Source organism: Petaurus breviceps, unplaced genomic scaffold (genome assembly GCF_028583685.1).
Source record: "Petaurus breviceps papuanus isolate PSGF00001 unplaced genomic scaffold, PetGlider_PUasm1.0 139, whole genome shotgun sequence".
Lineage (NCBI taxonomy): Eukaryota > Metazoa > Chordata > Mammalia > Diprotodontia > Petauridae > Petaurus > Petaurus breviceps.
This window is the reverse complement of record NW_027185697.1, coordinates 185,556-209,230: the sequence shown is the minus strand read 5'-3', so window position 1 is coordinate 209,230 and position 23,675 is coordinate 185,556. Positions and strand designations below refer to the sequence as shown.

Below are 23,675 nucleotides of genomic sequence, written 5' to 3'. Positions count from 1 at the left end.
GCAAGAACACCTTTAATCTGGGGGACCTCCAAGCAGCAAATATTAACTCTACAATCCTTGTTCCAACTGTGCCTCTCAAGATTGCCCATGAAGCCAAGGAAGGTTTAGCTATGCTTGAATTATTCCATATGAGTTTCTCATAAATTTCAGATAAGATGCTTTATAAGGTTGCTTTCTTTGCTGTGCTCTTAACTATTCATATCCACTTGCTACTGAGAACCACCCAAAATTCTGTCATGAAAACCCTCCGGCCTCTACAATTTGCTCAAATGTCACATCTGTCCTAGGACAAGCAAGAGCTACCCAGTACCCAGTGCAAGAAGATTGGTCCCGTCCATCTCCAATCTCAAAGTGATATCTTTGTCTACACCTCAGTATGTTTTGCTTCAGAGTTGCTATTCCGTAGTAGAAAAGGGGCCAAGAAACATGGATTTAAATCTGAGACTCAATACTTATTCCCTTCATATAACCATTTACAGGTCCCTTTACCCCCTCTAAGTCTCAGTTTCCTTCATCTGTGAAAATTTGAATAATAGCATTTAGACTAGCTTTCTCCCAGTAATGCTATAATAAAATTCCCTGTAAACCCTAAAAGACTATAGACTTTCTCATAAGGACTTTGGATGGACACTAGACTTGTGATTTCATTGTCTGGGGAATTGTAGATTGGCACCTTCTTTACAATTTATCATCTCAGAGTTGATGAGAGTATTGGCCAGAGTCATTATGTGTCAGAAATAGGAATCTAGACCTTTCTGACTTTTCCAGTGAGCTCTTTATCTACTGTGTATCACTGTCATGTGGACTGTCCCCCTTAAATACTAATGCCTTCTCTGTGTTTTTCTTGTCCAGTCATTTCGGTCGTGTCTGACTCTTCATGATCCCATTTGGGGTTTTCTTGGCCAAGAGACAGGAGCGGTTTGCCGTTTCCTCTCCAGCTCATTTTACAGATGAAACTGAGGCAAACAGGATTAAGTGACTTGCCCAAGGTCACACAGCTAGTAAGTGTCTGATGCCAGATTTGAACTCAGATCCTCCTGATCCCAGGGCTTGTACTCTATCCACTTCAACACCTAGTTGCCCCTTTCGCAACCACCTTTTGAAGAAGATAGTATAAAGTCATCTTAGTTCAGACCAATGGAGAATCTCCCTGTGGACTTTGCAGTGGATTCAACTCAATTCAGCCAACTTTGATGAATCTCCTCTTTGTGTGTTATAGTAGAGAGTCAGTAGCTCGTTGAGCCAGGAAGTCCTGGATTCAAGGTCTGTCTCTGAAATACAGACTGGTTCAGTGACCCCAGATAATCAGCTCTGTCAATCAGTAAACATGTATTAAGTGCCAGCTGTATGCCAGGTACTTTGCTAAGGTCTAGGCTCAGTTAATGACAAGAACAACATTAATAATAGGGGGCATTTATGTAGCACTTGGAGGTTTGCAAACCACCACAACCCTGGGAGGTGGGCAGTCTTATCTCATTTTATCGAGGGGGAAACGGAGGCTGGTAGTGGGTAGGTGACTTACCCAGAACAACACAAGTAGTATCTGAGGCTAGATTTAAACCCAGGACTTCCTGACCCCAGTCCTGTGGCTCCTTCCACCTCATTTCAGAGAAGGTGCCAACCTGCATTGGTAGTTTCTTTATCTTGAAGTTCCCCATACTGACTAAGCCACCAGTCGACTCCTTTATTGTTTTCCATGCAAGGCACCCAGCTAGGTGCCAGGAAACACCCAAAGGCAAATAAGACACTATCTATGCCTTTGAGGAGTTTCCAAGCTAATAGATAAAACATGAGTGAGATCCTGTCCATCCTAGGATGTCTCTGAGTAGGGGAAGAGCTAAACTTTTGGGGAATAGAGACCACTTTAAGGTGTCACAACCAAAGAAAGTCAAGAGAGAAGGAAGAGAACATAGAGGAGGTTTTAGGACAGGTTGATCTTTAGACTGGATAGGTTTTGTGTTCAAAATCTAGCCTTGGGGCTTCTGTAGAGGATGCAGACACAACCCTGTGCCCCCACTGGGTTTGGACAATGGCATCAATCTGACATTAATATGAAAGTAAAGATCTTTTTATACCAGGAGAAATGGAATTAAGAGGACCAAATCCCCAGCTCCGTCATTACTACTATACTTGTGTGACCTTGTGTACAGCTCTGTCCTCTGATGTCCCTTCCAGCTTGAAATCTGTGATCTCATAGCCACAAAGGTTTGTGTTCCATTTTCACTAGCTTCTTGGCCAATTCTATCTCCACAGTGATTTATTAATTCGTTTTCCTTTTTCTGTAGACATTCTGGCTCACCTTTCTTTCCTTTGAAGGATTTCATAAAACTTCCTGGATTTCATTATTTAGAAAGATTATAGTTCATCTTAGTGGTCATCTAATCTGACCCCTTCATTTAGTCTTTTCACACCATACTTTTCAGTCTTACTAACATTCTACTATGTCATTCTGGATATATCATAATTGATTATGCTATCCCCTTATTGGGAATTATGACTATTTCCAGTTGTTGCATTGATTGCCAGTGGGGGTGGGGGCTGAATGGGCAGGTGGTACAATGGATAGAATGCCATGCCTGGAGTTCCTGAGCTGTGTTACCTTGAGCAAGTCACTTAACCCTGTTTACCTCAGTTTTCTCATGTCTAAAATGAGCTGGAGAAGGAAATGGTGAACCACTCCAGTATCTTGGCCAAGAAAACCCCAAGTGGGGTCACAAAGAGTTAGATACAACCAACTGAAAAATGACTGAGTAGCAATAAACATGTAGTGTTTCTATTAATATTTTTGACACCGTAAGTAGAGGGCTCTTTCTTTTTGTTAATTCTTTCAAGACATTATTGGCACTACAGCCTGTGATTCTGTTGATTTTAGAGCATTACCTATGACTCACTGTGGAAAAAAGAATATGAACCCAAGTCATCTTAGAGACAGATAGATGGTACAGAGGGTGAGGGTGGGGGGGTGGGGGAATGAGGATCAGGGAAGACCTAGCCCCTGACACTTATTTTAGCTATGTGACTCTGGGCAAATCTCCTGCCTCCATTTCTTCATCTGTAAAATGAAATATTAATGTAATATAATTAATAATTAATGTTATGTCATAAATGTAATATAAAATCTGTGGGGGTTACATGAGATGATAATTGTAAAGTGCTTAGCACGGTGCCTAGCACATAGTAGGGCTTATATAAATGCTAACTGTTATTTTCATCCCTGAACCCAGCAGTATTTTATCCCCTATCACTTGCTGCTTTCGTTATTGGAGAAATTGGATGACTTATGAAGGCTGTTTCTGCATGATCAAAATCAATGTGTGCTCATCTAAATATGTTTAAAAAAAAAAAACAATTCCAGGGGAATGAGAGAACACTAGAAGCTAAGCTTATCAGGAAAGACCAAGTCCTCTCATTTTGCAGTTGGGAAAAGTGGCACCAGATACTCTTAGGTGGCTTGCTCATGCTCACACAAGAGAGAATTAGGATTCAGACCCAGTTCCTAGCTGCTGATCACAAGACTCAGCAGTGTCTGGGGCAGCGTCTTCCCTTTGGGCTGCCCTGTGGGACATGGGCCCTGGTCTCCATAGTTTCTCTCTTGCAACAGTATTTCTCCCCGGAACTACAAAGGGAGGCTGTCCAAATACTTCCATTTCCTCGTGCCCAGGAGTTGTTTACTTTGGACGGACTCTCTCTAAGTGCTCTGGAGGATGGGCCTCGAAGATCAGAGCAGCCAAAGAGCTTTGGAATCTCTGCTGAAGACGGAGACTTCAGCAGCTCGAAGCCATTCCTTTGTGTTTGTATTTTACAGACCTGAGATAAGCCCCCTTCCTGTTCCCTCTGATTACACACAGATCCTGCTTCCTGTCTCCTCAATACCTGGGATGCATTCCAGCTTCTCCTCCCACTGGGGAAAAAAATATTCATAAACTTAGAAATTCCCAGGCTCATTTTTGTCAATGAAATCTGCAAAGTTTTGCTGTTTACTAGAGAGTTTCAACCTTTTACCTTCAAACTATGGGTTTTTTTGGCCCTTCTTCCTTTAGCCAGATAGGGAGGTGCTGAAGTAACCCTCCTCCAGCCCAAGTTGGACCATGCTACTCCCGTTCCTGCCCACCTTCCATTATCTCTGACATGAGATACTCTGCTTGGCACTTAAGGCCCTTCACAGCCCGGGTCCAGCTTTATTGTACATTATGTTCACTAAGACACTATGTGGTCTAGCCAAATTGGTTTATCTGTTTCTTCCTCATGACATTCTATCTGCTATCTCTCTGTGTCTATGCACAGGCTGACCCCTCCATGGCTGGAATGCTCTCCTTCTTTCTAACTGCCTCTTAGAATCCCTAGTGTCTTCCAAAGCTCAACTGAGACACAACCCCCTAAATGAGGACATTGCTAATCACTAAAGCTGCTAGTATAGCTAATTCAACTCCCCATTACCTTCTATTTATTGTCTACCTGAGTATATGTGTGTATGTGATTTCTGATAGAATATAAGCTCCTTGAAGGCATGGACTGTATTATTTTTGTCTTTGTGCTACTAACATCTATCACAATACCTGGCAGGGATAGGATGGTAAATGTTTAACAATTATTTCTCTAGAGGGGAAAATGTATGCACAACAATACTTTTTAACTTTAATCTCCATTATGAACATTTTCTCTATTGTTTTATTAAGCCTAGACGGTTAACAAAACAATAAATCAAGTCCTTATTTGTAATGTTTGCTAATTTCCAAGGTGTAAATGCTCACACTGCAATTTTAACAATTATGAGCTGGCTTCAGCATACCTCTGGTACCTGGTATACAGTAAATACTTAATAAAAGCATGTGGATTTGATTGATTAATCTATCTCACCAAGTGACTGAACTGTCAACTAAACCTAAATGTTAATTTTTTCTCTGGACCCCAAATAAAATCACAAGTGAGGCATACCACTCCACCTTCTCTATAAAATTTCTAGCCCTGGCTTGTCTGAGCCCTTCTCTGTACTTGGCTTTCAGTCTCCACCGCCATCCTCAAGGACAGCCCCATTGTAGAGTCCTGGTGAACTCACTTATGGAATATGATGTTATTGAATGAGAAGATAACCCAGAGGCAAGAACACTGCATACAAGATCAGACAGCATTATGCAGTGCGATAATCACTCCTAATTAATTAAAGAATGTGCTGGAGCCTGAAGGAAGGCTCTGTTAGCTCCTGTCATTCCCTTATAGCAAGGCTTAAAGCCGCAGTAGCCCAGCATGGTGCCTTTACCGCAGCTCCATTAATTAGCTTGGCTCCCAAATCAGGAAAAGAGGAGGAGGTAGATGAGTCACCCACACAAACCAGGTTGTCTTCTTGGAGGCATATGCATGCCTTGGGCCCTGTTTGACATTATTTGGCTATTCATTCCAGCAAAGAATAGACCATTCCTACCCTAGGAGCTAGACACAAAATGGCAGAAGCCAGACATCTAGTCTCAAATAGGCCTGATAAATTACTTGAATTTGGGGATATCTGTCCATAGGAAATTCTTCATTATTATTTTAACACAATTCAGCAAGGACTTGCCACTGCCTTTCTTTTGCTGAGTACAGTGGGACATATAAGAAATGTTTGAGACAGAGTCTGTGTTCTCATAGAAGTTACTCTCTCATTGGAGGGAAAGGTCAAGATCTAGACAAGACCAGTAAGTGATGCAGTGCAGGGGGTCCATATTGGTCAAAAGATTGTGTCAATTCAACAATTGTTTACAATTTGTTAGTAATTTTATTTTTTTAAAAACCCAGAAAACTAAAATTTTAGAATCTTATAATCTGTGCGATTAAATGGGAATGTATTAAACATGGGTCATGTTCCAGGCTAAGTGCTAGGTACTGGGGTACAGGAGGGAAAAAGAAAACGATCTTCTTCCTCACCCCCCAGAAGCTTACATACTATTGAGTTCAAGAAATATTTAGGAATATCTGTCACTCGTGGTCTCTAGTTTCCTTAACAGCTCAGCTCAAGAAGCTTCATTGGTCTATTCCTGAGCCCCCTAGTTGCTAGTGCCTTCCTCACAAAATCAATTTATGAAATTAAAGCTATCGATAGTGATATGAAAAAATGCTCTAAATCACTAATGATTAGAGGAAGGCAAATCAAAATAACTCTGAGGTGCCACATCACACCTATCAGATTGACTAACATGACAAAACAGGACAATGACAAATGTTGGAGAAGATGTGGGAAAATGGAACACTAAAGCATTGTTAGTGGAGTTGGGAATTGATCCAACCATTCTGGAGAGCAATTGGAACTATGCCAAAAGGGTTATAAAACAATGCATACCCTTTGACCCAACAATACCACTTCTAGGTCTGTATCCCAAAGAGATCATAAAAATGGGAAAAGGGTCCACATGTACAAAAGCATTTATAGTAGCTCTTTTTGTGGTGGTAAAGAATTGGAAATTGAGGGGATGTCCATCAATTGGGGAATAGCTGAACGAGTTGTGGTATATGAATGTAATGGAATACTATTGTGCTATAAGAAATGATGAGCAGGCGAACTCAGAAAAAACTGGGGAAGACTTACATGAAATGATGCTGAGTGAAATGAGAAGAACCAGGAGAACATTGTACACAGTAACAGCCACATTGTGCGATGATTGACTTTGATAGACTTATCTTGTATCAGCAATGCAGGGATCTAAGACAACTCCAGAAGACTCATGATGGGAAATGCTATGAACATCCAGAGAAAGAACTTTGGAGTCTGAATGCAGACGGAAGCATGCTATTTGCTCTCCTTTTCTTTTGCTGTTTTGTGTCCTCTTTTTCATGGTTCCTCCCATTGGTCATAATTCTTTACATCATGACTAATGTGAAAATATGTTTAATATGAATGTATAAGGAGGGCCTATATCAGATTGCATGCCATCTTGGGGAAGGGGAAGGAAAAGGGGAGTGGAATTTAAAACTGAAAATCTTATGGAAGTGAATGTTGAAAATTAAAACTTAATCAATTATATATATATACATATATGTACATATATATATTAAAATCATTGTGTCTTGTTTTATATCTTGACAGAGAGAAAGAAAGAGATGTTTATTTATTTATTTCACCCACAGGTAGCATGTAATCTTCTTGAGATCAGAGACTATTGGATTTTTGTCACTGTCACCAGTTCTTATCCGTTACTCCCCTCCATCCATCCTGTGATCTAGATAGCCTGACCTACTTTGCCCAGAAATCACCATCTCCTCTCTGCACACTTTGTCCTGGTTGTCCCTGTGCCTGGAATATTCTGCCCTCTTACTTATATCTCAAGACTCAGCTCACATTCCACCTTCTGCAGAAGACTTTTCCTCATGCCCCTGGCTGCTTCTCATTCTTTGTTCCCTTTTCTTCATCCATTCCAGCCTTCCTTCTGCTGTATATATCTTATGCATACCCTGAAGTGTTTACATCTTTCTTCCAACAATAGAATGTGATCCTCTTGGGGAGCAGGATTGTGTCTGCCTTTCTGCATCCAGGACCATCTCCAGTTGTCCTGATCTATGTCTTGTTGAGCAGAGTGCCCAGCATCTAGTAAGCATTTAATAAATGATTGAGTGAAGGTTTGATGGTAACTCAACTGTCTGAACTAGGACTACTTGCCCCTTCCTCTTGCTTCTTAGCTGGTTGATTTGATTGATTGAGCACTTACTATATTCAAGGCACAGTGATTCTGAGAGGGGAAAAATTAGTCTTTGACCTTAAGGAGAAGGAATTACATTCTTCTCCTCAGGTAGGAATCACTAGGTAGCACAGTGGATAGATCTGGCCTTGGAGTCAGCAAGACCTGAATTAAAATCTTGAGTAATACACTTACCAGTTATATAATAATGAATAAGTCACCTATCCTCCAGCAACCTCAGTTTCCTTGTTTGTATAAGAGGGAAATAACATCTCCCAAGGTTGTTGGGAAGATCAAAGGAGATATTTGTAAACCACTTTGCCAACCTTAAAGTGCTGTATAAATGCTATCATCATTATAATTAGAGGGATACAAAATGCATGCAGATAAAGTAAATCCAGGATACTTTAAGAAGGCAGAAAGTGCTAACAACTGGGGAGATCCCAAAAGGGTCTGCAACAGGGATTTCCGAATTGGACTTTCTAGGAAGATCAGGATGTTGACAGGAGTGATGAGAAAGGGCGTGCTTTCTAAGCAGGGGAAGATGGCTTTTATGAGCACATGAAGGCAGGAAGTGAAGCATCAAATCAGGTTCATGGAGCAGCTAATAGTCAATTTGGCTGGAATGTAGAATATATGAAATGAGACCAAATTGGTAGATTGGAGTTGGGTTGTGGAGCACCTTGAATTATGTGCTAGAGAATTTGTTTTCTACATTTTAGATAATAGGGAGCCATTGAAAGTTTGTAGACTAGAAGTAGGTCATAGAAAAACTTGTGCTTTAGTGAGTGAGATGTCTTTGGTTCCCATGTAGGGAATAGGTTGTAGAAGGGAAACACTATGGAAGTCAAGGTAGTTGGGTAGGTAAGAGAGAGGCGATGGAATCCTTAACTGGGTTGATTGACATATTAGAAGAAAGAAAGAAGTAGATGGAAGAAGTATTGTAGAATAAGACTCAACTAGGAAATAAGAGATTAATTATAAGTAACTAACTAACTTTTGGTTACAAAATTCAAGATAAGCAAAAAGAAGTGATGTGACTGCATTAAACCTTGAAGACTGGCAGAATGGACGATCTTCATGAAAAAGTTGACATTGAATTTAAGATGCCAATGGAATGTCCAACTGATACTATCATGGACAATTAAGGATTTGGACCTAGAATTTTAGAAAGAGATTAGAGCTGGAAAAGATATAATTTCATTGTCATCTCCAAAGATTATAAATAAACTCATGGGAGCAAATGATATCCCCATTAGAGAAAACAAGGAAGAGGACCCGAGATAGAGCATTGAGACACACCTACCATTAATGGGCAACCAATGAATAATGAGCTAGCAAAAGAGACTCAAGAAAATATATTAAGACTGGTAGAAAAAGAACCAACAAAGAACAATTTCCCTTAAATTGAGGGGGAGGAGAGAGTATCCAGGAGGAAAACGTGGTCAACAGTGTCAAAACCTACAAATGGGTCAGAGAGGGTGCTGAGTGAGAAAGGCCATTGAATTGAACATTTAGGAGTCAGATTGTAAACTCTTTGAGGGACCAATATTTTATAGGTCTTTATGATCTTTCACAGCCCCTAACATATTGCTTATGTACAGTAGGCACTCAAGAAGCCTCATGTGGAATAGAAGAGAGAGGAACTGGGTTTGCAGTCAGGGTACCTAGGCATCAGTATTATCTCTGCCAGTGACTTAGCTATGCCATCTTGGCCTATACCCTTCACTTCTCTGGTCTCAATTTTCTCATCTATCAAATGATGGTGTTAGATTTGATCTCTAAAGCCCCTTCTATTTATCAGCCCTATGACTGAGTGTGTGTGTGTGTGTGTGTGTGTGTGTGTGTGTGTGTGTGTGTTCATTGAATGAAGGTCCAGAATTCATCAGTCAGGGTCCAGAGTCCTAGAAGTCATCAAACAGGTTAGATCTCTGACCCTAAGACAGAAGTGCTTTTTGATCTGCTGGCTGGACAATCATTGAATTGCAAGTGAATCTTGCATATTTAAAAAAAACATAGGGAAAATCATTATGTTTCATAATCTTGGTGCCCTTTGTATTGTCCAGAAGGTAGAGAAAGCACTCTTTTTTAGAAAAGGAACATAGGGGAGGAAGGAAAAAATATCTCTTTGGATAGAGTTTTTGCTACACATTTGTCTAATGGGGCTCTTTCTCTGAACCATCCTTATCGGCTGTTTTTGCTTCTTCTGATGACTCATTTTTATGATCTTCTTAGAGCTGAAGTACTACTTTTCTGGCCTTTTCCTATCTTGCACAACATGATCATCTAAAAAAAGAGAAATTAGTGAGGGTTGTATTGTGTTGTTCAGGGAGGGAAGACTATTCTGGAGAAAATCTCAGACTGTACCATGAATCTGACTATGTTTTGTATTGTGCAGCCTTTGAAAAGTAGCTGTCTACTAGCAGGTCTTACTGGCTGCTAGGTGTTATTGAAAGAGTGTTGGACTTAAGAGTCAAGAAGTATCGACCTAGGTATCAAAGATAGGAAAGGCAAAAACGAAACACTCCCTACTGCCAGAAGGCTTTCGTTCTGTTAGCTACAAGAAGTTGTACTGAGCATTATATGTTTATGTGGTAGAAGTATGATACATATCATAAATGTTATTGGAGCTCCTTGGTTGACTCAGAGGTTTCACAGAAAATAGAACATAAAGCTGAATCTCAAAGGATTAACAGGCAATGAAGAAAAGGAGGGTAGTACATGGTGGAGGAAAACAGTATGAACCAAATCATGGAGCTAGGAAGAGGCAAGATATGTTGGTGAGACAGTGAGTAAACCAACTTAGCAGAGATGGAGGATTCAGAAATGTAGATAATTATCAGAAAGTTTCCCCCCTGCCAAAGGACCTTAGAGGCCCTCTAGTCCAACACATTTTATATTTACAACAATTTTAATTTTACAGAGCAGGAAACTGAGTCATGAAGGTGTTAAGTGATGTAGAAGTTTATACGTGCACTGTGGCAGAATCAGGGTTTGAGCCCAGGTCACTGCCATTGCCTCTCTGGCTCTTTCCACTAACCTTCCTTGAGGCCAAATTGTAGTGTCCTGGAATGCCTGGTTAATGAGTTTGACCTTTATCATCAGACCAGAGCCAAAAGAATGTCAGCTTTTTAAGGGAAGGGCCATTTCGTTTTTGTCCTTGTATCAACATCATCCAGCATAGCGCCTGGTGACAGCAAGTAGCCCCTTCTCAGAATAATATTTTTCAATGCAAAAAATAAAAATACATTGGATTATAGAAGATATCAATCATATTCCCATTCAAATTCATGGGCCCCCTGAAATAATCCATGGGTCCCTCCCCCTTGTCCTAGATCTATAGGTGTTATTTACCCCTTTAGTACAAAGGAGCAAAGGCACCATCTTTTGTATTTGTGTCCCCATTGTTTTAAATATTATGAGCACTTAATAAATGCTTATTCATTCTTTCATCAAAAGTCAGTAAGAGGAAGCTTATAAATAGAAGCAGCAAATGAAATCTGTCATATGTCCCCACGTCTTTGATGTACAACAATCATAATAATGCTGGAATTTCCTATGTTGATTTTTTTCCCCACAAATAATTTAGAGTAAGTAAAAGCCCAGTATTAACATCTAGTTATACCTTATTTTGAGAGTCCACCATAGTTTATTCAGAGTACTCTCATATGCCCATGAGGTGGACCAGTCAGGTATGATGAGCCCTTTTTCTGGAAGTAGAAACTGAGTTTCAAAGAGGTTTAGTGACTTGGCCAGTCACACAGTAAAAAGTGGGAAAGGTGGCACGTCTTCTGAATCCAAACGTAGTACCCTTTAAGTAACAATGTGCCAATTACCTTATGTTTTAGAGCTCCTATTCAGGTCTTGTTTTAATGTCATAAGTCAAGAATTTTCAAATTGTAAAGGACATCAAGTTAGCAGGCTGGGTTGGGGCAAACAGGGACTTTTCCCTGGATTTTTTCTGGAAGGCTTCACTCTTCTAGATGGAGGCTGAGCTTAACTAACCTTCAACGTCTGGAGGTGTTGAACCAAGCCATTAAGTGAAACATAAGGGCTGGGACAAGCTTCTTTTCCCACTGAAGCAAATCCAAATGGGCAGCTAAAATCTGGACAAGAACAAACCTGAAACATGAACCAGCAAGGGAGGCTCCTTAGCTAGAGAAGTGAGAGCCAGTCTCAGCCAGTCCAACAGTTGGAGGCACATAGTAGGTGCTTAATAAATGGTTAGTGACTGGATGACTATTAAGTGTTTGTTGTATTCAAGGCACTATGCAAAATACAGGAAATAGAAATATAAACTCACAAATAATCCTTGCCCATGAGGAGCTTACTTTCTGTGGTGGGGGGAGGGGGAAAAGAATATACAACAGGTAAACAGATAGTAATAATATTTTAGAGTGCCTTCCTATAATGTAGATTGCCAGCCCAGATCAAATAAATTCAGTCCAATAAACATTTATTAAGCACCTACTCTGTGCTAGACATTCCACTCAATGCTAGGGATACAATTAAATAATAATGTTGTTTTTTTTAAAGACAGTCCCTGCCCTCAAGGCATTTATAATCTAATTGGGGAGACCATACACAAAAGGATTCAGGAAATGGAATGGGGGGGACAGGATGCCAGAGAGTACCTAGAACAGGGGCCATCTTTTTCCATGGATTTGAAACTAGGCAGGGCAGGAGATACAGAGTGGAATGAGCTGAGAGTCCCATTTCTCCCCTTTATAAAGGAAGGCATTGAGAGGAGCTTGGTAGTCTACCCTCCAATCAGAGAGGAGAGGAGGCTGAAGCAGGTGGTGTCAGTCAAGGCTTGAGTTAGCAAGGTGATGAGCTTAACCTGTGAGGGATAGCAGGTTCTTAGGAGTTAAAACTAAGCAGGGCAGCGGCTGCTCATCTTCACAGGGACCCGTCCCACCATGCTGGTGGCCTCCCTCAATTTCTGGCACCATCTTGAGGGTACCAGTATCCACCTGTCGTCCCCTCACCCTTAACATGTGACCAGCCCATCTTCTCTTTTGCTATCATTCAGTTTCTGCATGGTGTGTCTTATTCCTTTTCTTTAGAGTTTCTCATGGGTTAAATGTTGTAGTTAACTGCTGCCCGCCATGTCCCCTTCAGTTGCCTTTTATGTGATAGCCTTATTTATTTTGTGCTTGTTGTATACAAAGTCTCACTACCCTAATACCATCCCATCACAGTGGTGAAATGTTGATATTAAAAATATGGGCCTTTCCTTTTCATGGGAAGCTTGGGATCATTTAAGCAGTTTTACAACCCATGAAACACAGAAAGAGAGATAACTATCTCTGTAAGAATTTGCTGAGGAGGTAAAACTAGGGGGGTATCAGACAAGATTTCCTGCAGGAGGTGAGCTTGGGATTTCTAAGTGGCATGCATGAGAAGGGAATGCATTCCAGGCATGGGGGTGGAGGGAGGTGATACCAAGGCCAGAGATGGACTGTCAAGTTTGGGAAACAGTAAGTCCAGAGTATGTAGATCTTGTGATGAGAATGAATGGGTAGAAAGCAACGTGTTTATTGATTGTCTATACAGTCAGGGTAGTTTAAGGCAAAAACCATACCAAAAATCAACTTTGACTTAACCATTAAAGAGAATTCTTATCCTCACTGGCTTTCTCCTGCACCCAAGCTTACCCATCCTCTCCACTTTGGGTGGGGTGAAAGGAGTTATGGACTGTATTTGTGCTTCCTAGAACTTCGGAGAGACCCGACTGAACGTGGAGAGACCCGACTGAACGTAAAGAGACAACTTGTGCTGCTCACGTCATGGCCTGGGTTTTCAGCAAGTCAGCTTTGCTTTGCAGTTCCTTCCAAGTACAAATCCATTTATTCATTGCTTCCAAACCAGAAGCTGGCATTACAAAACCAAAAATGAAACAGACCCTGCCCTCAGGGAGCTAATATTCTTTTCACAGGGGTTTTTTGGGGGCAGGGGGAGGTAAGAGCATGTTCACAGAAAGTTCAATATATAATTTATATAAAGTAGATGAAAGTCTTAGCACCTGGGGGGATTGGAAGGGACCTTTCCTCTAGGAGGTGGTACCTGGGCTGAGCCTGGAAGGAAACGAGGGATCCTAATTGTTCCTCCTTTGTTCTTGAGTTCATGAGTGATGTCATAGCTTGCACATGGATTGGATTTAAGTGAAACAAAGCTCTGCAGAGTCCTGTCAGCCTCACTCTCTCCTCCGGAGTCATTGAGGTCCAGTGGCAGGACAAAAGTCAAGATGACTGGTGATTTTAGTGAAAGAAAGAGGAGATGAGAAGGGAGAGACGTGGGGGACAGGCTGGGCAAAGGCCCTCAGATGGAAGATGGAATATCCCGTGAGAAAGAACAAAGAAGGAGGGCCAATTTGGCTGGAATTTGGAGTGTGTTAAGGAGATTAATGTTCACTAAGTCTGAAAAGATAGGCTGGAGCCAGATTTCGAAGGGCTTTAAAAGCCAAACAGTGAAGTTTGCATTTTATCCTAGATGTAACCAATCTATCAATCTCCAGGCATTTACTATTTAACCCTAGTACATGCCAAGAACCGACCTAGACACTAAGGATCCAGACCAAAATCTGAAACCATCCCTTCTTTTGCCACACTTACATTTTATCAGGGCAGACATGCACAAGCCGTGTGTGATCTACGCAGAATAAATCGAGGGCAGTTGTTAGGGATTCAGAAGAGCCTGGTGGTGCCTGAGCTGTGTCTCGAAAGTAGCGAGGCAAGAGGGGCTCTGGAAGCTTCAGAAAGAAGCCTGGAATCCAGTGAGTGTTTATAGGGAAATGGCTTTGGTGGCTATGTGAAGGAGAGGCTGGAGGCATGGAGACCTTGTTCTTTTTCAGTCATTTCTGTGACCCCATCTGGGCTTTTCTTGGCAAAGATACTGGAGTAGTTTGTCATTTCTTTCACCAGTTCATTTTACAGATGAGGAAACTGAGTCAAACAGGGTGAAGTTAACTTGCCCAGGGTCACATAGGTAGGAAGTTCTGGGGCCAGACTTGAACTCAGGAAGATGAGTCTTCCTGACTCCAGGCTCAGCACTCTGCTCTGTGGTGTCTCCTAGGTAGAGACCTATGAGGAGATATGAGGACCAAGGGAGACATGGTTGGACCTAGGAGATCGCCAAGTGAGTGTAGAAAAGGGGCCAGGTGGGTCACAAAGATGACTTCTCCATTCTCTGTTGGGCAGCTGAGGCAAAACTCAATATACTCTCATGTAGCACTTGAAGATTTTAAAAGTTTTAGATGGATATGTTCTCCCTTCACCCTGGCAGCAGTATCCAGGTGGATTCGGTAAAGAATATTTTTCCCATTTTATGGATGAGCAAACTGGGGGCTAGTAAAATGGCTTACCCCGTGTCTTGTAGCTAGAGAGTATCTGAGGCAGGATTCTAAGCCCGGTCCCATTCTTTCTGACTCCAAGTACAAGCTTCCCTGCCTTTTAGGATGAAGCCCACCTCAGACCCTTGGCTAATCTCTCTTGTTTTTTCTGTCAAGCAGTCTTCGTAAAATCATAGAGGCAAAGCCAGAAGGGACATCAGAGACCACAGAATCCCACTCTCCCCTCCCCATTTTAAATCTGAGCCTCATGAAGGTGGAGAGCAAACCTGAAGCTTGAACCAGCAAAGGCCATTCCTTAACTAGAGACGGGTGAGCCAATCTAAGCCAGTCCAGCAACAATAGGCATCTAGTAGGTGCTTAATAAATGGTGACTGGCTCACTATTAATTGCCTGCTGTATTCAAGGCGTTATGCAAAGCCCAGGGAAGACAAGTGTGAACTGATAAACAGCCCCTGCCCACAAGGAGAGCAGGTGTGAGTGAGTGTGTGTGAGTGTGTGTGTGTGTGTGTGTGTGTCCCATGATCACCCATTTTAACTTAGGCCCTCACCCACAATCAGTGCTGCTTCCTCAGCATTCTTCGTGTGACTTTTCCTCATGTAGCCTCCTTGTGCCTCGGTTTCCCTTTTTATAAAGGTCTCTGAGGTCGCTTCCCACTCTACATCTCTGCTCTCTTAGATCTATTGGTGCTTCTGCCCCCATACTGGGCCTTGACCATCAAATGCAGCTTATTTGCTGAGTGTTTTAAAACAGTCTCTTTTGACAGAGACAAGAATAGACATTTGTCACCGTCTCTGGGTGTAGCTGCGTTTCAGGGAGCTGCTTTTGCTGTTCAGAGGCCTCTTGGCCCCCTGTATATTCGGCTGGGGGCTGCAGGGGTTCGGGCTGCTCTGCTCAGAGAGCCCTTCTCCAGGGTGGGCCTGCAGGTGCCTGATTCTCAGATGGAACCCATGGCTTGGCTTCATTTTTATAAGGTGGGGCTTCTGTTGTGAGGAGTAAGAAGCCAGAGAGCACCCCTCCCCCCAAAAAAAAACATCAATAGAACGTTTTTAAATACCCCGAAGAAAAAAAAGGGGCAAAAGGAGGGTAGTTTTGTTTCTCGTCTGAAAGAAAAGAAAGCCTCGCTCCTCTTTCAAAGGGACCCCTGTCTCTGAGCCCCAGGAGACCGAGTCTACCAGAAGAGGCTGGAGGAGTTGGGATGCCCGTTCCCCAGCCCTGGCTGGCAAAGTTCCGTGGGTCCAGGAGCAGACCCAGAGGCGTGTAGGATTGGACAGTTTGGGGAAGAAGCAGCTAGCAAGCTCCCGGCCTGGTAACATCCCTTCCGATCAGCCACAGTCTGCACTGTGTTGTGTGTCCCATGGAAGGATAGACAGCAGCTGGAGAGGATGATGATGATTACTACTGTTAATTACTAAATGCTAATCTAATTAGAACAATAGCTGCCTTTTTTTTTTTTTTAGCGGTCGAAAGTTTGCAAAGCACTTTACAAACATCTCATTTGATCCTGAGTAGGTATCACTACTATTTCAATTTTTTTTTTTTTTTTGCTTTTTTGGGGGAGGGCAATTGGGGTTAAGTGACTTGCCCAAGGTCACACGGCTAGTTTTTGTGTTAAGTGTCTGAGGTCAGATTTGAACTCAGGTCATCCTGACTCCAGGGCCGGTGCTGTATTCACTGCACCATCTAACCGCCCTACTATTTCAATTTTACAAATGAGGAAACTGAGGCCCAGAGAGATGTAACGACCGGTTTGCCTCCAGCCACACAGGCAGTAGGTGGCAGAAATGAGATTTGAATCCAGGTCCCTGCCTTCCAAATCTGACATTCTTTCAGTTACCCCACTGGTTCAGATTCTGTCTTTAACAAACTTTAACTGGGTATCCTTCAGCAAATCACTTCTCCACTCAGTACCCCTAAGCAGGAGATCCTAAAGATTTTACATGTAAAGCTTCTCATTGGGCAGCTAAGGAAACTGAGGCCCAATGTAACACAGGTAGTGAGGAGATAGGCGCATGTTTTGAACTCAGCTGTTCTTCTAAATCTAGATACCTCCTGGGCTCTCTGTTTCATTGGTGTTTCCCACCTGTGTTGGTGGGAAAAGTTTCCATACTAGTAAAATCACAGGTCCAGACAAGAAAGTATCAAGTAGGATTTATAGCCCAAATGTACCTCTGAGATCGAGTTCAGTGTTTTACAGGTGGGGAGAATGAGGAACAAAAGTGTCCTCCTGTGGGCACTCACTCTCCTGTGCTGGATGTCACTGTCTTTTAGGGAGCAAAAGTGGGGAGCCCTTCTGTTCTGTTCGGGGGAGCTGTCTCACCTGGGACCCTGGTAGGGTGAGTCACCTTCCTTCAGACTAATGTTTTCCTTGGTTCTGGCTGGAATGTGTATCTCTTGGAGGAACTGCTGTTGACTCTGTAACTTGAGACTCGGTTTCCCTGCTTCTGGCTTGAGCCGAGTTCCTGAAAGGGCCCTCGTGTGAGCACGGGGAGTGTGGGAATTCGTCGGGCCTAGCCCATCTGCTGACCCTCCCGCCCGAGGTCCCCGTCTCTCCCACAGCAAGGGGAGCCTTGTGTAAGAGGGAGAGAGACCTTGCTGGGAGGGAGAGAGGAAACGTCTTAACTTCTGGAAGTCAGAGGGTTAATCTCCTGAGCTTATTGGCAGCTCTGCCTCCATCCAGGGCATGCTGGGATTTCCTCCCAGCTGTTTTACATCACGAAGATTTGTATGTTGGGGAAATTCCAGGGCACAGCTGCAGTTAATCGGCTGCACATTCTCCCTGGCTGCACATTCTCCCCGGCTGCCATCCCACAGGGCTGCCATCTCTCAGGACGGGGTTCTGAGCTGTCCCAGAGAAGAATCTCACCCATCATGGGACAGCCCGAGTGGAACAACCATGAACCAAGAGCAGCCAATCCATCTGGCCATGTACATCGAAAAATGGGAAGCCCCAGAGAGGGGAGGGAACCACAAAACAAGGGGGCACCCCTGGACTAGCGGTTGGGCTTTAAAGAATCCATTGCCTTAAATAGGGGTGGGCACTTTCTGAGTAAAGAGCAGCAGTGTGGTATAGCAGAAAGGGGTCTGGAGTCAGAGGTTCTGCATTCAAATTCTGTCTATGATTATTCAAGTCACTTCAAATTCCCATGCCTTAGTTTTCTCATCCATAAAACTGGTCGTGAATGGTCCCTTCCTAGTTGAAATCTTAGCTCCAGTGATTTCTAAAAAGTCACTTCCCTTCCCTGGGCCTCAGTTTCCCCATCTGCGAAATGAAATGAGGTAGCCTTGGTGGCCCTTTCCAGCATTTAATATGGGAGCCTAAGGAATGTCAGTGTCACTCTGGATAAGAGCCTTCATTGTACCAGGACCATGGCGTTTGGGTGCAAAACACAGGCACAAATTGATTTGAAAGGGGAAAGCCCCTCCTATCCTCTCTCCATATGTGAGCCTTAACACCAGGGTTAATCTGAAGCAAATTCACTGCCCCTCCCCCAGCCCTCCAACACCTCGGTGGTACTGTTCTCCAGGCTGTTCCACAGTTGGCTGGAAGAACTCACTGTGGAGAGTGGTGCTGAGATGAATCCTTCAGCCTTAAATCGAACTTGAGAGTTTGTAGAGCTCTCCCCTCACAGCAGCCCGTGAGACAGAGATCATTGACATGAATGATGGCACCTTTAAAGTTCCCCAGTAGTTGTATTTTTTGTTGCCTCTGTGGGGTAGACAGCACTATGGGCATCATTATTCAGACTTAGAGGTGCCAAACAGAGCCTCACTGGGATGAAGGGACTACCCCCTGGTCTTACTAGGCAGTGTCTAAGGTGGGATTTGAAAGCATATCTTCTGACTCTTGGGTCCAGTACTCTCAAATGCCTCTATTATACAGAGTGGACCTTGGGGGAAAGAGGTGGTTTAATTAAGTTGTGATTTCTGAGGGTAAAGACTAGGTCTGGATTCAGGAAGACCTGAGTTCACATCTGACCTCAGACACTAGCCGTGTGACCCTTGGCAAGTCATGGAACCTCTGTTCACTTCAGTTTCCTCAATTATAAAATAAAGATAGTAACAGCACCTACCTCCCAGAGTTGTGTAAGAGTCAAATGAAATGAAATGTGTGAAGTGCATAGCACAGTGTCTGGCATGTTGCTGCTTTTCAGTCGGATTCCACTCTTTGTGACCCCTTTTGAGGTTTTCTTGGCAAAGATCCATATTCTTCTGTAGCTCATTTTACAGATGAGGAAACTGAAGCAAAGTTAAGTGACTTGCCCAGGGTCACACAGCTAGTAAGTGTCTGAGGTCAGCTTTGAACTCAGATCTTCCTGACTCCAGGCCTGGCATTTTGTCCACTGCCCTGTATGGTATATAGTAGGTGCCATATAAATGTTAGCTATGATATTGATGCATATTGATCATCATCATCATCACTCCTGTTCTCATAGAGCTTTCACTCAGGTAGGCTGCTGGGACACCAACCATATCACAAGATTATTAAGCAATAAGTACATTTGGGATGAGCTTGAGAGTGACCAGATGAAATCAGCTGGGACAGTAATCCTGGTGTTGATGCCATGTGAAGGTCAGTTGAAGGAACTGGGAATGTTTAGCTCAGAGAAGAGAAGAGGTAGAGGGGATGTAATATCTTTGTGTATTTGAATGCCTGTTATGAGAAGGAGGGATCTTGGGGCAGCTAGGTGGTGCAGTGAATAGAGCACCAGCCCTGGAGTCAGGAGGACCTGAGTTCAAATCTGACCTCAGACATTTAAAACTTACTAGCTGTGTGACCTTGAGCAAGTCACTTAACCCCAATTGCCCTGACTTTCCCCCTCCAAAAAGCAAAAAATCAAAAAAAGGAGGGATCTGAATTACTCTGGTCTCAGAAGGCAGAGCTGGGAGTAATAGATGGTTTGGTTTTATGTCAGGAAAAGCTTCTTTAAAATAGAGTGGTCCAAAGATGCCTGGAACATTTTGGGAGGTCCTGGGCTTGGGCTCCTCCCCATTGGATGTCCTCAAGTAAAGATTGGCTAACCATTTTTTTTAATATATTTTAACAAGGATTCTTTTTTAGGACTAGATGCCTCCTAGGTTTCATCTGCAAATCTATGATCCTTTGCCCTCCCCATGAAGTGTGGACATGTACAATGGCTCCTTACAGATTCACCTTCAGAGATTGGGCCAGCCTCCAAGATGGCAGGCTGATTATGACTCTGGAAGGCAAACTTGTTAGAGGAGCTAGTCGGTGATATAGGCAAGCAACTAGACCATCTCACTCCCTCTCTTGTTTGGATTTCCACTCTTCAGAAGACTGAACAGCAGAGCAGACCTGAATTCTGGGAGCTGGAAGCTTGTTTCCATGTAATTTCCTCTTACTCCCTACCCCAGAGGAATAGCTTATGGTGACTTGTAGCAGAAGCAAATGGCAAAGATAGACATAGGCTGGCATTGAGCTGGAGAGGAAAACTCCCAAAAGTGGAGCCCCAAGAAGTGATAACAACCAGAACCCTGACTGACTTCCTGTATGACCGAGGCATGCTACCCATACATACCCACTTTGCCTTCATGGATAACTCATATATGCAATGCTTGTGAACCCCCAGCTCCTGCCCTGAATAGGTAGAATTTTGAATTCACTAAGCAGCCTTCTAGGCAGAGGTCACCTGGGTGCCTCATAGGGAATCCCAAATGAGAAGTTCCCACCTTCCATTAGATTGTAAGCTCCTCCATTGGATGATAAGCTCCTTGAGGGTATAATGGAAATGAAAATTTAAAGATCTTCCCTGACCCTAGGCTAAAGTGCACCTGGAGCCTGGGGTGGGAGGCTTGTTTTTCAGTAGATACTTTTTGTTTGGCCAGTGAGTCAATAAGGTTGTTACATTCTCTGAGCCATAAGCCTTGATGTGTAGCTTTGTTTTGGGGCTCACTTTGAGAAGTGTTCTGTGATTTGATCTGGATTCTGGGAAGCCATTGTTGAGAGCCCCCCCTCAGCTTTGAAAAACCCAGATGTTGAAACCCAGATGTTGATTGGGTATGGATGTAATAGTTGGACAGTTTGAAAACTGTCTACTTGATCTGTTTCTCCATCTTGATGATTCTGTCTGTATACTCTGAAGTTTGGGGTGCTGACCTTTTTCCCCTGAACTAGGTAAACGATACATAATTTGACTGATTAAAGTAAGCTTGTTAACCCATTTTGAGTTGCTTTCCTTTATCAAAGCAGATCTAAGAACCTGTGTTGGCAGCCACCCTGGGGACCGTGGGGTGCTTGCTGCTACAGAGGGCAGGAACTATCCATCTTTTGCCTCTTTTTATGTCTCCAGTGTTTAATACAGTGCCTGGCACATAGAAGACTCTTATTAATAAAGATTTATTGATTGAAAAACAAAACTTCTTTGATTAAAGGATATGGGGATATCAGAAAGAGATTGCTTATTGTCTAAGCCACAGGTTGATAGTGAAATTCTTGGGGGAATTAGGTACAACTATGGAAAAGGAAAACTCACTGAAATGTCAAAAGACTTGCTCTGATGGCAATTACATTCTTCTTCCAGAGGACTATTTTACTGATGGCTGCTGTAGGTGTTTCTATATCCCAGAGTTGGGATATTGAGAGTTCTTTGTGTCTTACGCATTTTCTAAGGTATGAAATGTCTGTTCTGTTGTATATTTGGTAGCTTCATTGCTTGTTCAGAATTTGGGGATCTTGTTACCTCTGTTTGGAGAAACATAGGCCTATACCCTGAGTATATTCAGAGATTTTCCTGGGTCAGTTCCAGAGCAAGAGAGAAACTTAACATTTTAGGAGAACTTGGATCCCAGAGGACAGTCAAATCATAGATTTAAGACTGGAGTGAATCTTCTAAGCCATCCTGTTATAGATGGACAAATAGAGATCTGCAGAAAGAGAGTTCGATCATTTAGGTATTAAGCAGGAAAATCTTATGACCCCAAATCAAGTGCCCTTTTGAGCACACCACATGACACAGCCAACCTTTCTAGCTGTTTTCTAGATGAAGAAATCAAGGCCCAGTGGAATGAATCAACTGACCTACGTCACACAGAAAATGGGGCGAGGGTTGGGGTGGGGAAAAGGACTAACAAGCCCCTTGACATTCAAAGTCACAGATCTGGAGCATTCTTTGACTATACCATGATGGTCCCTGTTCTTTTGGAGATTGCACTTCCTGATGGTGGATGTAACAAAGGCATAAATAACAACAGGACAGAATCAAATTTATAAAGTGCATCTGAGCAAGCAGTCAGATGTGAGGCTGTGCTGGGTGAAGCCCCGGGCTGGCTCTCCATAATCACCACTTTTTATTTCCCCACATGTTCACCATCCATTGGTTTAATGACTCATTCAGTATCCATTTCCCCGGGAAGCAAAGTCAGGTTTATGAGTCTTTACTGCAAACCTGCAAAGTCAGGTTTACCAGTGTATCTTTTGCAAATTCTCTTCTCTTCCCTTCTCTGAAAACCAGGTCCTTTGCTCTTCTGTAATCTTGTGATGTTTCTCGTGCTCCCTGTGTCCTTTCAAAGATCACAATAGCGACTCAGAAATCACATCTGCCAGCTCTTTCAGGACTGGAAAATACGGTTGATCTGGGCCAATTGACTTGGATTCCTCAAAGGCGCCTATGCGATTACTCTCGTCATATCTCCTTCCTTGTCTTGAGTATCAACTCCCTGAGATTTTTATTGTCACTTAGCCTCAGTTTACTTAGCTATAAAATTGACCTAGTGATTGCTCCTACCTCACAGGATTGTTGCGAGGATCGGATTTTAAAGTGTTGTGTAAATATTAGCCGTTTATTGTTTTTATTAACCTCCATGAAGTAGGAGATGAGATAATCAGCTCTGAGTATGGGAGAAAAGAGGGCAGTGAAGGACGTGAGCAGAGAAGAAATGGGAAACGAGATTTCATTGCTGTTGTTCAGTCATTTCAATTGTGTCCAACTCTTTGTGACCCCATTTAGGGTTTTCTTGGCAAAGACACTGGAGAGATTTGCCATTTCTTTCTCTGAGTCATTTTACAGATGAGGAAAGTGAGACAAATGGGTTAGTGACTTGCCCGGGGTCATACAGCTAATAAGTGTGAGGCCAGATTTGAACTCGGGAAGATGAGTCTTCCTAACTTCATTCCTAGCACTCTATGCACTGAGCTACCCAGGTCCCCAGAAAATGAGAAAGGGAGTCAATAAGAATAGAGTAAGTAGTGGGGAGAGCCCAGCTGATCCCTTTTACAGATGAGAAAACTGAGGCCCAGAGAAGAAGTCACTTACCCAAAGTCACACAGCTTCAACCAGGGTGCTTTGTGCCAGTCTAGCGAGCTCTCTCTCCTTCATCCCAACCACCCCAAACCCCAAAAGTGTTCCTATCTCCTAAAGTTGGTCAGACCAGGCCGCCAGGGTCCCCTTAACTCCCATGAGAGCTTTTGAAATGATAGAATCTTGGGGCGGCTAGGTGGTGCAGTGAATAGAGCACTGGTCCTGGAGGACCTGAGTTCAAATCCGACCTCAGACATTTAACGCTAGCCATGTGACCTTGGGCAAGTCACAACCCCGATTGCCCTTCCTTTACCCCTCCACAAAGCAAAACAAAAACAATAATGAAATGATAGAAGCTTAGTGATTAAACAACGTTACACACCCATCTAGTGCACTGTCCTTGTTATATAAATAAGGAAACT

The 23,675-nt window shown here is 43.0% G+C and overlaps 1 protein-coding gene across 2 annotated transcripts in view; it reads left to right on the top strand.

Annotated features, from left to right (window-relative positions):
- The window catches only part of TCF7L1 (transcription factor 7 like 1), a 231,011-nt gene that overhangs the window by 175,388 nt on the left and 31,948 nt on the right, over nt 1–23,675 (top strand). The gene's annotated exons all lie outside the window — the stretch shown is intronic.